The sequence below is a fragment of the Erinaceus europaeus genome, chromosome 3 (genome assembly GCF_950295315.1).
Source record: "Erinaceus europaeus chromosome 3, mEriEur2.1, whole genome shotgun sequence".
Lineage (NCBI taxonomy): Eukaryota > Metazoa > Chordata > Mammalia > Eulipotyphla > Erinaceidae > Erinaceus > Erinaceus europaeus.
In genome coordinates this window covers 90,839,252-90,855,884 of record NC_080164.1, presented here as the reverse complement: position 1 = coordinate 90,855,884, position 16,633 = coordinate 90,839,252, and positions in this window count along the sequence as shown.

Below are 16,633 nucleotides of genomic sequence, written 5' to 3'. Positions count from 1 at the left end.
GTAAGTATACAACTCACATTCTAACAATTTAGATGCTTAAAATTATATCCATTACCCTCTTAATCTGGCAATAGTCTTTGGCTTCAGAAAACTATAATTCAATATTGTAGTGGAGTCTTAATCAAAAAGTACCTTTCCTTAGTATTCTGTGACTCAATGTTCACTACTATGACAAATTAGAAATAACTTTTATGGAAATTATTAAAACTTATTAAATTATAAGGAGTCTATAAAAACTATTTTTCTCATATTATTTATAATACACAAAATTTAGGGGACTGTGTTGTCATTGAAGATTTGCAAATTGCTGTATTTCAAGGGGATATATATTTTTGATTAAATGTCTTATTTATTCCATTTTCTGAGTCCATTAGTAGGTCTGTTGTACTTCTTTTAAAATAATTTTAATAGTTGCCACAATATCTGTGTTATACATTTATAGGTGCTGTAATATAGTATACATTTATTTGATAAATGCAACAATTAAATATCTATCAAATAATAGTCACTTGATGCATAGTATAGCTGCTTTGTAAAACTGTGGATCTAATTTATCTTGCTTGACTATCACGTGGCATTTCTGCCATTTGTTTTTTATATCCATAGGTTATAATCACCCAAATAAATCATTGCCATTAAACTTTTTAACATTTTTCTATTAGATAAAAAAATAAGTAAAAAAAAAAAGGCATTACTTTACCTTCATTTGTTCATTCTATAAAATTCTTTTTTTCCTAAGGAAATTATTTCTGAGTACCTTCTCTCCACAGACCTTTTCACATTTCTTGAAAGTCAGATTTATTAGCAAAAAAAAAAAAGTGTAATTCTGCTTTATATTTGAATGATAAGTTTGTTAAATATGAAATTCTAGATTGATAATATTTTATTCTTTTTTTCATCAGAAATAATACTTCTGTTATTGCTTACATGGTTTTTAAGAAAAGACCTAATTTTTACTTTTACTTTCTCTCTGTTTTTTTTTCCCCTGTTGTTTACCTTCCATCAGACTTATAGAAGAGAGAGAGTCTACTGGCAGAGGTGGAATGATGTAGGCACAAAGATCTAGCAGCAAAGAAAAAAATAACTGTAATAATAGTAATAATTAATGCTATATGTCGTAGTGGTGGTGTTTATGAGGCTGTGGTTACTGCATGGTATTATCCATAAATTATTATGCATAAGTATCCAAGTTTAGTCTCAAGTTCCCACCTGTAGGGGAAAGGCTTCACAAGTGGTGGAATAGTGTGCCAAGTGTCTCTCTTTCTCTCTCTCTCTCTCTTTATCATAAATAAATAAGTAAATAGATGAATAAATAAATAAATAAAGGGCTCCAGGAAAGGCGAGGTTATCAGACATGGAACCCAAGTGTTGCAATTTTATTACCACTGAGTCATCTTCTGGGCCCATCAATTACTATTTTAGTACATTTTTTATAAATTAATTTCTTTATTTAAGAAAGGAGACATTAACAAAATCATAGGATGGGGGGGGTGTACAACTCCACACAATTCCCGCCACTCAATCTCCATTTCCCATCCCCTCCCCTGATAGCTTTCCCATTCTCTATCCCTCTGGGAGCATGGAGACCAGGGTCCTTGTGTGTTGCAGAAGGTAGAAGGTCTGGCTTCTGTAATTGCTTCCCTGTTGAACATGGACGTTGACTGGTCAGTCCATACTTCTAGTCTGCCTCTCTCTTTCCCTAGTTGGGTGGGTCTCTGTGGAAGTTGAACTCCAGGACACATTGGTGGGGTCTTCAGTCCAGGGAAACCTGGCCGGCATCCTGATGGCATCTGGCACCTGGTGGCTGAAAAGAGAGTTAACATACAAAGCCAAACAAATTGTTGAAGAATCATGGACCCAAAGGTTGGAATAGTGGATATGAAGTTTCGGGGGTACTCACTGCAAACTCTAGTGTAATACTGCTTTCAGGTATATAATTGCCCTAGTTTATGGAGACCTGTGAACATATGCTCTATCTCCTGGAACCGGGTCTATATCTAGGTTTTGGGACTTTGTTAGGAAGTGAACCACCTGGGGTGGAATTAGAGAATACTATGAAAGGTCTCACCCGAGTGATGAAGCTGAAGGGTTGTCATTCCACACCTGAAGTCTCTGGACACAGTCTGAAGTGAAGCATGCTGGGGTGGCACTTGTGTTGATTAGGTTGCGATCAGTGGATGCAATATTATTTGATAAGAATTGGGAGAAGCATATGGGAAGTGGGCCCTATCCTAGGGTCCCAAGACTGGGGAAAGTTTAGGCTCTATAGTGGAAAAGTGAGGTTCCTGCTGTCTTAGGGTTGAGAAGACAGTGGATAGTTACTGTTGTCATTGTTTGGTAATTACATTGTTTGGTAATTGGGTTAGCTTTGAAAAGTCCTTTTGTTTTACATACAATCAATTTTCCCCCTCTCATATTATTAGTGATTTACATTACTAAAATTTAATAGCTGTGTACATAAACACCATTCCCATCACCAAAAGATTGTGTCCCATATGACCCACCCGCCCCCACCTGTACCCCCTGCCGGCCCAGGAAGCCTCATGTCCACCCTCCCGCTCACCACAGGGTTTTTAATTTGATTCCCTACTTTCAATTTAGTCAGATCCTGCCTTTAGTTTCCCTTTCTGATCTTTCTCAACTTCTGTTGATGAATGGGATCATCCCATACTGATCTTTATCTTTCTGACTTAGCTCACTTAACATAATTCCTTCTAGCTCTGACCAAGATGGGTCAGAGAAGTTGAGTTCATTGTTCTTAGTAGCTGCATAGTATTCCATTGTGTATATATATCACAGCTTTCACAGCCACTCATCTGTTGTTGGGCACCTGGGTTCCTTCCAGGTTTTAGCTATTATGAATTGTGATGCGATGAACATAGGAGTACACACCTCTTTTTGGTTGGGTGTTATGGAGTCCTTGGGGTATATCCCCAGGAGAAGAATTACTGTGTTATATGGAAGGTCTATGTCTAGCCTTGTGAGAGTTCTCCAGACAACTCTCCACAGAGGCTGGATCAAGTACATTCCCATCAGCAATACAAAAGTGTTCCTCTGTCCCCACAGTCTCTCCAGCATTTGCTGCTGTTGTACTTTTTGATGTATGCTGCTATTATAGGGGTGAGGTGGTATCTCAGTGTTGTCTTTATTTGCATTTCTCTGACAATCAACGACCTGGAGCAGTTTTTCATATGTTTGCTAGTCTTTTGGATCTCCTGTGCAGTGAATGTTCTCTTCATGTCCTCTGCCCATTTATTGATGGGGTCATTTACTTTTTTGGTGCTAAATTTGCTGAGCTCTTTGTATATTTTGGTGATTAGTTTCTTGTCTGATGTATGGCATGTAAAGATCTTCTCCCATTCTGTGAGGGGTCTCTTTGTTTGTGTGGTAGTTTCCTTGGCTGTGCAGAAGCTTTTCAATTTGATATAGTCCCATTTGTTTATTTCTGCTTTAGTCTTCCTTGCAATTGTTTTTTTTTCATCAAAGATGTCCTTGAGATGTAGGTGGGAAAGTGTTTTACCAATGTTTTCCTCTAAGTACTTGATTGTTTCTGGTCTAACATCCAGGTCTTTAATCCATTTGGAGTTGATTTTTGTTTCTAGTGAGATAAAGTGGTTCAGTTTCATTCTTCTGCATGTTACAACCCAGTTTTCCCAGCACCATTTATTGAAGAGAGCTTCCTTCTTCCATTTAGTACTTTGGGCCCCCTTATCAAAGATTAGATGTCCATAGGTGTGGGGATTTATTTCTGGGCTTTCAATTCTGTTCCACTGGTCTGTGTGCCTATTTTTGTTCCAGTACCATGCTGTTTTGATTATGATGGCTTATAATATAGTTCGAGGTCTGGGAGTATGATGCCTCCATTTCTGTTGCTTTTCCTCAAGATGGTTTTGGCAATTCTAGGTGTTTTCCAGTTCCAGATAAATGACTGTAGTTTTTGTTCTATTATCTTAAAGAAGTTTGGTGGAACTTTGATGGGTATCGCATTAAATTTGTATATTGCTCTGGGGAGAATATTCATTTTGATGATACTTATTCTTCTAATCCATGAGAATGGGATGTCTTTCCATTTCTTGGAATCAGTTTCTATTTCCTTGAATAGTGACTCATAGTTTTCAGTATACAAGTCTTTCACTTCTTTGGTCAACTTTACTCCTAGGTATTTTATTGATTTTTGCTGCAACTGTGAATGGGAGTGATTTCTGGATGTCTTCTTCTTCAGATTTAGTGTTTGCATAAAGAAATGTCACTGATTTTTATACATTGATTTTGTAGCCTGACACCTTGCTATATTGCCTAATAACTTCCAGTAATTTTATGCTGTATTCTTTAGGTTTTTCTATGTATAGTATCGTATCATCTGCAAATAGTGAGAGCTTGACTTCTTCCCTTCCAATCTGTATTCCTTTGATTTCTTTCTCTTGCCTGATTGTTATGGCAAGAACTTCCAATGGTGTGTTGAAGAGTAATGACGAAAGTGGACAACCCTGTCTAGTCTCTGACCTGAGGGGAAATGCTTTCAGCTTCTGTCCATTGAGTATGATGTTGGCTGTAGGTTTCCTATATATAGATTCCACTATCTTGAGGGGTTTCACATCTACTCCTATTTTTGTGTAGGGTTTTGAGCATGAGTGGGTGTTGGATTTTGTCAAAGGCTTTCTCTGCATCTATTGAGATAATCATGTGGTTTTTGGCTTTGCTTTTATTGGTGTGGTGAATGTCATTGATTAACTTACGTATGTTGAACCAACATTGCAATCCTTGGGATAAATCCCACTTGGTCATGATGAACAATTTTTCTGATATGCTGCTGTGTCCACTTGGCCAAGATCTTGTTTAATATTTTGGCATCTGTGTTCATCAGAGATATTGGTCTGTAGTTTTCATTTTTTGTTGTGTCTCTATCTGCTTTTTGTATCAGGGTGATATTTGCTTCATAGAAGTTGGAAGGGAATGTTCCTGTTTGTTCTATCTTATGGAAAAGTTTTAGAAATATGGTTATTAACTGTTTCCTGAAGGTTTTTTGGAATTCGTTTGTGAAGCCTTCTGGTCCAGGAGTCTTGTTGTTGGGGAGATTCTTAATAACGATTTCAATTTCTTTGTCTGTGATTGGTGCATTTAGGTTTTGTATTTCATCTTGGGACAGTTTTGGAAGGGCATATGCTTCTAGGAATTCTTCTATTTCTTCCAGATTTTCTAGCTTAGTGGCATGTAGTTCTTCATAGAAGTTTTGCATGATTTTCTGGATTTCTGTGGTGTCAGTTGTGATATCTCCTCTATCGTTTACAATTCTATTAATTTGAATCCTCTCCCTTTTTTGTTTAGTGAGTCTGGCTAGGGATTTGTCAATTTTGTTTAATCTTTCAAAGAACCAACATTTGACTTCATTGATGTTCTGTATGGTTCTTTTATTTTTGATGTTGTTTATCTCTGCTCTAATTTTAGTGATTTCTGTCCCTCTGGTTGCTTTAGGGTTCCTTTGTTTCTTTTCGTCTAAGTCCTTGATGTGTGCAGTAAGGTCGTGTATTTGAGCTTCTTCTTGGTGTTTAATATGTGATTGTATGGCTATAAATTTCCCTCTCAATACTGCTGTAGTTGTGTCCCAAATATTTTAATAGGTTGTGTCTTCATTTTCATTAGTTTCCAGGAACATTTGAATTTCCTGCTTGAGTAACTCTCTGACCCAGTGGATCTTAAGGAGCATGTTGTTTAGTTTCCAAATTCTGTGACTTTTAATAATTTTCTGTTTGTTGTTAAATGTTAGTTTTACTCTACTGTGGTCTGAGAAGATACTTGGGATGATTTCAATGATCTTGGATTCATTGATGCTGTCTTTGTGGCCTATCATTTGGTCTATCCTTGAGTATGTGTTATGTGGATTTGAAAAGAAGGTGTATTCCAGTGTTTTGGGGTGAATGACTCTGAAAATGTCCAAGAGGTCTAGTCTGTCAGTCTCTTCATTAATTTTCTTGTATCTTTGCTGATTCTCTGCTTTGTTGATCTGTCTAAGTGTGAGAGTGGGGTACTGAAGTCTCCCACTATTATTGTATTACTATTGATGTATTTTTGAAGTTCTTTGAGAAGGTGATTGATGTATTTAGATGGTTCCTCATTGGGTGCATAGATGTTAATAATTGTTAAGTCTTCTTGGCTTATTGATTCTCTAATAATAATGTAATGTCCATGCCTATCTTTTCTTACTTTATTTAATTTTAAATCTATTGTGTCTGAGATGAGAATGGCTGTTACTGCCTTTTTTGTGGTCCATTAGCCTGTATGATAGTTTTCCATCCTTTCACTTTACGTCTGTGTTTATCTTGTTGTGACATTGGGATTCTTGCAAGCAGCATATGGTTGGGTTATGTGTTTTCATCCATCCACCCACTCTGTTGCTTTTGATGGCTGAGGTTAAGCCATTGACATTTATTAATATTATGGATTTGATGTATTGTAGTGCCATTGTTAAAAAAATTGTTTGCTCTGATATATTGCAAGTATTATAGTGATTTTCTTGTTTATAAGAGGTCTTTCAGAACCTCTTTCAGGGCCGGCTTGTTGATGGTTGCCTCCTTTAACTGTTGTTTATCTAAGAAGGTTTTGATCCCTCCATCTAGTTTGACTGAAAGTCTAGCAGGATACATTATCCTTGGTTGAAACCCTTTTTCATTCAGGGCTCCATAGATATCTTGCCACTCCCTTCTGGCTTTTAAAGTTTGAGTGGAGAAGCCTGCAGATAATCTTATGGGTTTTCCCCTGTATGTGACTTTTTGTTTCTCTCTTGCAGCCTTTAGGATCCTTTCTTTATCCTTACTTCTTCTCATTGTGACTATGATGTGTCTTGGTGTCTTCAGGTCGGGGTTGATTCTGTTTGGTACTCTCTGGGCCTCTTGAATCTTGATGTCCTTTCTGTTGTTCAGGTCTGGCAAGTTTTCTTCTATTATTTCCTCTAGAATGTTTGCTTCCCCTTCCTCTCTTTCTTCCTCTGGCAGTCCAATTATACGAATGTTACTTCTTTTGAGATCATCCCATATGTCTCTCTTGTTGTTTTTAGTTTTTCTCAATCTCTTTTTGAGCTCTTTCACCTCTTTCTTAGTTTTCCCTAACTCATCCTCTGTCTGACTCATTCTGTTTTCTGCTTCTGTTAGTCTGCTTTCCTTTCCCTCAGCTTCTTTCATCAGTTCAGCTATTTCAGCTTTCAGTTCTCTAATTGCCTTGAGATAATCAGTATTTTCCTTGGGGGGGGGTCTCAACTGTTGTTTCCCTAATACTGCCATTCCTTTCCTCCAATGTTGTTTTCATTTCTGTGATTAATAAGTTTATTATTGCTTGCATACTTTTCTTATCTATGGTTACTTCTGGCTGATTTGTAGTTTCTTCTGGGCTCTTGTGTTAATTCATTTGAGTAGCAGTTTTATTTGTTTTTGATCTACCCATTTTTTTATTTATGTGTTTCTTATTTTTGTGTTCTGTTGTTGTTCCTTAGTTGTTGTGTTTTGAGTACTAGCAACACTGTACTAAATACCTTTATGGCAAATTCAATCACCAACCTCAGGAATTACAATAGCAACTGAAGCAAGGATTGAAGCAGTTTAATCACTACCTGTTAGCCAAACAATGTCTCCAGTCCATGAAAAAATAGCAACCAAGTTCAAGTGAAGAAGAAATAGAAAGTAAAGTAGGGATAGCAAGAATAGACAGTTATGCAAATCTACTATCCAGTAGATTTCTATATTCTAGCGGTAGCAAGAGGAGAAAGGGAAGTAGAGCAGAGATACACACATAGAGAGTCCACTCTGAGTCAGATTTCTTCCCCAAAATAATTCAAAAATGAATATCAGTGAATTCAGAAATACAAAGTTGAAGGAAAGAAGAAATGGAAGACAAGATAAAAAAGAGAAACAAAAGAAAGAAAAGATAAGAAAAAGAGCTGTAATAAAAGAGCAGTGAAAGGAGACTTTTTAAATTGATTTATTTATTTAATTTTTTAAATTAGCTATGAGGAAGGAGAAGGGGAGAATCTGTAGAGGAGGTAGGAGTAATGAGACAAGTTCCTTTCACAATGGATAAGATTCCAGTCCCCTAGCAATGAAAGATACCCTAAGAGTTAATTCTGGTCAATCTAAAGGATACGCGGAAGATATACACCATTATATAATATTAGTAATAAAGTAGAGCAAGGTAAAAAACCTGTCCCAGATTGCCCCAAGCCTCCTGAGCAGAGGCAGTTGATTGTTAAGGAAGAAAGAAGAAAAAAAAAAAAAAACACCTCAGGACTAGACAAGAATAGCAGGAATAGACAGGTATGCAAATCTATTATCCACTGTATATTCTAGGGATAGCTAAAGGAGAAAGGGAAGTAGAGCAGAGATACATGCAAAGAGAGTCCACTCTGAGTCAGATTTCTTCCCCAAACTAATTCCCAAATGTGTATCAGTGAATTCAGAAAGCTGAAGGAGGATGGAAGAAAGCATGACAAGTATGAGAAAAAGAAGAAAAAAGGAAAGAGAGAGAGAGAAAAAAGAAAAGATAAGAAAAAGAACAGTAATAAAAGAGCAATGAAAGAAAAGAGTTTTTTATTTATTATTTAATTAGTTATGTGGAGGTGAGGGAGAGAATGGGTAGGGGTGGTAGGAAAAGTGAAGTAAGTTATTTTAGCAGTGAATAAGACACCCAGTCCCCTAGCAATGGAAAATACACTAAGAGTTAATTCTGGTCAACCTGAAGGAGAGGGGGAAAGGGGTATGCATTTATCTTGTATTGATAATAAAATAGAACAGAGTAAAAAACCCTGTTCTGTCTTCAGCTTGGATGACTTCAGATTGCCTCAGGCCCCCTGAGTAGAGGCAGCTGACTGTTAAGAAAGTAAAACAAATAAACAAACAAAAAACCAAAAACCAAAAAAAAAAAAAAAAGACAACATTCAGGGCAGTCTTTCCCTTTTGTAGATCCAATTGACCATTTAGAAAGAAAGAGGGCCAACGGTTTCAGAAAGGAATAGACTTGGATGGAACCCCTGTTCAGCTAGGAATCTTGGTAAAGAAAGAAGCTCAGCAGGGATGCCTGTTAGGAGCAGCTTTCTGGCACCTAGGTCTGGTTATGGGGGGTGGGGGGAGCAGGGGTATGCTTTGGGAATAATAAAAAAAATTTCCTTTCTTTTTTCCTCTATATTCTAACCCAATCTATGCTATATTTACCCCCTTGATGTCACAGCTAGGACCCCCTAATTCACTGTCCTGCTGAAGGCAAAAAATCCTACCTTTTCCAGCAGTTGTTGTCAGAACTCAGACCATAAGCTACTTCTCAGTCTGCCATCTTGGCCATGCCCCACTATTTTAGTATTTCTATCATTAGCTACATTTGTAGAAAGTTGTCAATGTCTGTATTTGCCTGAATGTCCAGTGGAAGTTTGCCCTGTGACATCAGTTCTGTAGTCAGTTGAAAAATATTTGTTGCTTTTGTGTTTATTTTTCTTGCCCTGAAGAAATGACTACTTCCATTTACTTTATAAATTACAGTGGAAAATTGCTAATCATTTAAAGTTGACCTCTATATTTTAATGCATATCAAATGTTAAGGTATAGTAGTATTTTAACATAATCTTTGTACTATCTTACAGAAAAGGAAAAAAAAAACCACAACTTGATTCATTTATTCTAACAGCTTCCCTTACTATGAAAAGCCAGTGTTATGTACAGTTTAGTGCTGAGGCAGCACACAAAAAAGTGGGTGACAGACAGCTCTTCATCTTTTCTTAAATTTATAAACTGGCAGATGGCATTTCTTCTTTTTTAGATACCATCATTCAGCAGAAAACAATTAAAAGAAAATTAGTCTTGACAAATAGTTGGCATACTCATTTTTGTGATATTTTTATAAGAATCAGAGCTTGTGATGTATTTAAAATATCATTTCAATGTCTTGTCATTCTATTTAAGTCTGGTGTCTCACTTTCATAATAAAAATAGCATTTTAATGATCTTAACTGTCTAAATAATATAGGACATTCAGCCTTTTTAAATATATATTAAAATATCAATTAATATCACTTGATGATGCATCTGAAACCAGTAACACCTCAGCATGTTTCACTACAGACTGTCCAGAGATGTCAGGCATGGAATGTCAACCCTCCAACTTTATTACCTGCCATCAGGTTCCAGATGCTACCATGATGCCAACCATACTTCCTTGGGTAGATAATCCCACTAATGTGTGCTGGAGCCCCACCTCCCCAGAGTCCTGCCCCACTAGGGAAAGAGAGAGACAGGCTGGGAATATGGATAGATATTTGATTGTTTCATTTATCAAATAAATGTATACTATATTTACAGCACCTATAAATGTATAACACAGATAATGTGGCAACTATTAAAATTATTTTTAAAAAAGTACAACAGACATATAGTTTCTATAGGATGGCATCTAGTAAGTATAGGATATTATGGTAGTTCATATATATACATATATCATATATAAAATTTTAGGTTTAAATATATATATTTACATAAGTGTAAGAAGTAGGCAAAACTTATTGATTCCATGGATGTGCTTAATTTAAGTCCAATGGCAGTTGAGATAAAGTAAGGAAAAAAAGAAGTGGGATTGAAGACCAGGCAGTGGTTCACCTGGTCAAGCACATATATTACAGTGCACAAGGAGCTGGGTTCAAGCCCCTACTTCCCAAGGTCAATATACACAAGGTCAATATGCAGTTGACAAAATGCTTATTAACAGCTATTATCAGGGAAATCCAAATCAAGTCAGCTCTAGGATATAACCTGTTAAAATGATCTTATGTCAGCAAGCATGAGAATAACAAGTATTAGAATGTAAAGGGAAAAGATCCCTTTTACACTATTGGAGGGAATTTAAATTGCTCTAACCCCTATGGAAAACAGGATATTGATTACTCAAATATTGAAAATGAGCCTACCAAATGGTCATACAATTCCACAATGAGGTATCTATCTAAATAACAAAACAGCAATAGCCAGAACAACAAAATACATTATGAAACTGATAGGGACAGTGCAGGAATAAGAGGTCTAAAATCTTGAATAGCTGAGATAGCAAGCATCTTATACTTTTTTTTTTTTAATGGAATCATTGTGAAAAGACAAGTGATTTCAGTAAATCAATGAAAAGCTAGCCCCAGTGGGGTAAGGATCATGGATTTTTAAGGGAGGCAAGTGGGCAGGAACTTGCGTTTTTCTGTCCACAGCCCTAGTGGAGTTCTATCTCCAGAAGTATATGCACTTTTACACTTTTTATTTAAATTTTATTTTTTATTTAAGAAAGGATAAATTTAACAAAACATAGGAGAGGAGGGGTACAACTCCACACAATCCCCACCTCCAGATCTCCATATCCCACCCCTGCCCCTGATTCCCATTCTCTATCCCTCTGGGAGCATAGACCCACGGTCATTGTGGGTTGCAGAAGGTGGAACCCGCTAACATGGACGTTGACTGGTCGGTCCATACTCCCAGTCTGCCTCTCTCTTTCCCTAGTAGGGTGGGTCTCTGGGGAAGTGGAGGTCCAGGACACATTGGTGGGGTCTTCAGTCCAGGGAAGCCTGGCTGGCATCCTGATGGCATAAGGAACCTGGTGACTGAAAAGAGAGTTAACATACAAAGCCAAAAAAATTGTTGAGCAATCATGGACCCAAATGTTGGAATAGTGGAGAGGAAGTGTTGGGAGGTACTCACTGCAAACTCTAGTGTACTTCTGTTTTCAGGTATATATTTTGCACTAGTTTATGGATACCTGTGAACATGTGCTCTCTCTCACAGAACCTGGTCTATATCTAGGTTTTGGGACTTTATTAGAAAGTGAACCACCTGGGATGGAATTAGAGAATACTATGAAAGGAAAGGTCTCACCCAAGTGATGAAGCTGAAGGGTTGTCATTCCACACGTGAAGTCTCTGGACTAGTCTGAGCTGAAGCATGTTGAGGTGGCAAATGTTGCATTAATTAGGGTGCAATCTGCAGATGCAATATTATTTTATAGGGATTGGGAGAGTCATGTGGGAAAGTGGGCCCTATCCTAAGGCAAAAACAAACCAATGGGACTATCAAATTGAAAAGCTTATGCAAATCCAAAGAAACTTTTAAACAAACAAAGAGAAACTAATCACCAAAATATACAAAGAGCTCAACAAACTTATCACCAAAAAAGCAAATGACCCCATCCAAAAATGGGCAGAGGATATGAACAAAACATTCACCTCAGAGGAGATCCAAAAGGCTAACAAACATATGAAAAACTGTTCCAGGTCACTGATTGTCAGAGAAATGCAAATTAAGACAACACTGAGATACCACCTCACTCCTGTAAGAATGGCATACATCAAAAAAGACAGCAGCAACAAATGCTGGAGAGACTTTGGGGACAGAGGAACACTTTTGCATTGCTGGTGGGAATGTAAATTGGTCCATTCTCTGTGGAGAGAAGTCAGGAGAACTCTCACAAGGGTAGACATGGACCTTCCATATGATCCAGTAATTCCTCTCCTGGGGTTATACCCCAAGGACTCCATAACACCCAACCAAAAAGAGGTGTGTATTCCTATGTTCATAGCAGCACAATTCATAATAGCTAAAACCTGGAAGGAACCCAGGTGCCCAACAACAGATGAGTGGTGGAGAAATCTGTGGTATATACACACAATGGAATACTATACAGCTATCAAGAACAATGAACCCACCTTCTCTGACCCATCTTGGACAGAGGTAGAAGGAATTATGTAAAGTGAGCTAAGTCAGAAAGATAAAGATGGGTATGGGATGACCCCACTCATCAACAGAAGTTGAGAAAGAAGATCCAAAAGGGAAACTAAAAGCAAGATCTGATTAAATTGAAAGTAGGGCACCAAAGTAAAAACCCTGTGGTGGACATGAGGCTTCCTGGGCAATTGGGTTTGATTCATTCTTCCTTGCAATTGGGTTTGATTCATCAAAGATGTCCTTGAGGTGTAGGTGGGAAAGTGTTTTACCAATGTTTTCCTCTAAGTATTTGATTGTTTCTGCTCTGACATCTAGGTCTTTGATCCATTTAGAGTTGACTTTTTTTCTGGTGAGATAAAGTGGTTCAATTTCATTCTTCTGCATGATACAACCCAGTTTTCCCAGAACCATTTATTGAAGAGAGCCTCCTTTTTCCATTTAATCCTTTGGACCCCATTTTCAAAGATTAGATGTCCATAGGTGGGGGGATTTATTTCTGGGCTTTCAATTCTGTACCACTGGTCTGTGTGCCTATTTTTGTTCCAGTACCATGCTGTTTTGATGATGATGGCTTTATAATATAGTTTAAGGTCTGGGAGTGTGATGCCTCCATTTCTTTTTCTTTTCCTCAAGATGGTCTTGGCAATTCTAGGTGTTTTCAGGTTCCAGATAAATGATTGTAGTGTTTGTTCTATTCTCTTAAAGAAGCTTGGTGGAACTTTGATGGGTATTGTATTAAATTTGTATATGGCTCTGGGGAGAATATTCATCTTGATGATATTTATTCTTCCAATCCATGAGCATGGGATATCTTTCTATTTCTTGGTATCAGTTTCTATTTCATTGAGTAGCGACTCATATTTTTCAGCATACAAGTCTTTCACCTCTTTGGTCAACTTTATTCCTAGGTATTTGATTGATTTTGCTGAAACAGTAAATGGGAGTGATTTCCGGATATCTTCTTCTTCAACTTTAGTGTTTGCATAAAGAAATGCCACTGATTTTTGTACATTGATTTTGTAGCCTGATACCTTGCTATATTGCCTAATAACTTCCAGTAATTTTCTGCTGGATTCTTTAGGTCTTTCTATGTATACTATCATATCATCTGCAATAGTGAGAGCTTGACTTCCTCCATTCCAATCTGTATTCCTTTGATTTCTTTCTCTTGCTTGATTGCTATGACAAGAACTTCCAATACTTCTCTCCATTGAGTATGATGTTGGCTGTAGGTTTGCTATATATAGACTCCACTATCTTGAGGAATTTCCCATCTGTTCCCATTTTTTGGAGAGTTTTGAGCATGAATGGGTGTTGGATTTTGTCAAAGGCTTTCTCTGCATCTATTGAGATAATCATGTGGTTTTTGGCTTTGCTTTTATTGATGTGGTGAATGACATTGATTGACTTACAGATGTTGAACCAGCCTTGCATTCCTGGGATGAATCCCACTTGGTCGTGATGAACAATCTTTTTGATATGTTACTGTATCCGGTTGGCCAAGATCTTGTTTAATATTTTGGCATCTATGTTCATCAGAGATATTGGTCTGTAGTTTTCCTTTTTTGTTCTGTCCCTATCAGCTTTTGGTATCAGCGTGATGTTGGCTTCATAGAAGGTGGAATGGAGTATTCCTGTTTCTTCAATCTCATGGAAAAGTTTAAGAAATATGGGTAGTTACTGTTTCCTGAAAGTTTTGTAGAATTCATTTGTGAAGCCATCTGGTCCAGGACTTTTGTTGTTGGGGAGGGTCTTAATAACGGTTTCAATTTCTTGTCTGTGATTGCTGCATTTAGATTTTGTAATTCTTCTTGGTGCAGTTTTGGAAGGGCATATGCTTCTAGGAATTGTTCCATTTCTTTCAGATTCTCTAGCTTGGTGGCATATAGTTCTTTATAGAAGTTTCTCAGGATTCTCTGGATTTCTGTGGTGTCAGTTGTGATATCTCCTCCATTGTTTACAATTCTATTAATTTGAGTCTTCTCTCTTTTTTGTTTGGTGAGTCTGGCTCAGGGTTTGTCAATTTTATTTCATCTTTCAAAGAACCAACATTTGGCTTCATTGATCTTTTGTATGGTTCTTTTATTATCGATGTTGTTTATTTCTGCTCGAACTTTAGTGTTTTCTGTCCTTCTGGTTGCTTTAGGGTTCCTTTGATATTCTTCCTCCAAGTCCTTGAGATGTGCAATAAGGTCATTCATTTGAGCTTCTTCTTTGTGTTTAATATGTGATTGTATGGCTATAAGTTTCCCTCTCAGTACTGCTTTAGCTGTGTCCCAAATATTTTGATAGGTTGTGTCTTCATTTTCATTAGTTTCCAGGAACATTTGAATTTCCTGCTTGAGTGAGTCTCTGACCCAGTGCCTCTTAAGGAGCATGTTGTTTAGTTTCCAAATTCTGTGCCTCTTAATAATTTTCTGTTCGTTGTTATATTATTAGTTTTACTCCACTGTGGTCTGAGATAATACTTGGTATGATTGCAATGCTCTTGAATTTATTGATGCTGTGTTTGTGGCCTATCATTTGGTCTGTCCTTGAGTATGTGTTATGTGGATTTGAAAAGAAGGTGTATTCCAGTGTTTTGGGGTGGAGGAGTCTGAAAATGTCCAAGAGGTCTAGTCTGTCAATCTCTTCATTCATATCTTGTATCTTTATTGGTTCTCTGCTTTGTTGATCTTTCTAAGTGTTAGAGTGGGGTATTGAACTCTCCCACTATTATTGTATTACTATCGATGTGTTTTTGAAATATTTGCAGTAGGTGCTTAATGTATTAAATGGTTCCTCATTGGGTGCATAGATGTTAATAATTGTTACGTCTTCTTGGCTTATTGATTCTCTAATAATTATGTAGTGTCCTTGCCTATCTTTTCTTACTTTATTTAATTTTACTTTATTTACTTTATTTAATTTTAAATCTATTGTGTCTGAGATGAGAATGGCTGTTCCTGTCTTTTTTGTGGTCCGTTAGCCTGTATGATAGCTTTCCATCCTTTACTTTACGTTTGTGTTTATCTTGTTGTGTCAGATGGGATTCTTGCAAGCAGCATATGGTTGGGTTATGTTTTTTCATCCATCCACCCACTCTGTTGCTTTTGATGGCTGAGGTTAAGCCATTGACATTTATTAATATTATGGATTTGATGTATTGTAGTATTTGATGTATTGTAGTGCCATTGTTGTAGTGCCTTGGGGGGGGTCTCAACTGTTGTTTCCCTAATACTGCCATTCCTTTCCTCCAATGTTGTTCTCATTTCTGTGATTAATAAGTTTATCATTGCTTGCATACTTTTCTTATCTATGGTTACATCTGGCTGATTTGTAGTTTCTTCTGGGCTCTTGTCTTCATTCATTGGAGTAGCAGTTTTATTTGTTTTTGATCTACCCATTTTTTTGATTTATGTGTTTCTGATTTTTGTGTTCTGTTGTTGTTCCTTAGTTGTTGTGTCTTGAGTACAAGTAACACTGTACTAAATACCTTTATGACAAATTCACTCACCAACCTCAGGAATTAGAGTAGCAACTGAAGCCAGTATTGAAGTAGTTTAATCGTTACCAGTTAGCCAAACAATTTCTCCAATCCGTGAAAAAATAGTAACCACATCCCAGTGAATAAAGAGAAAAGAAAAAAAGGATAGGAAGAATAGACAGTTATGCAAATCTACTATCCACTGTATATTCTAGGGGTAACAAGAGGGGAAAGGGAACTACAGCAGAGATACACACATAGAGAGTCCACTCTGAGTCAGATTTCTTCCCCAAAATATTCACAAATTCAGAAAGGCAAAGAAGAAGGAAGAAGTGTATGACAAGATTAAAAAAAGAGAGAGAGAGAGACGAGAGAGAGAAAAGGGAAAATATAAAAAAAAAGAGCTGTAGTTAAAGAGCAGTGAAAGGAAATTCCCAAA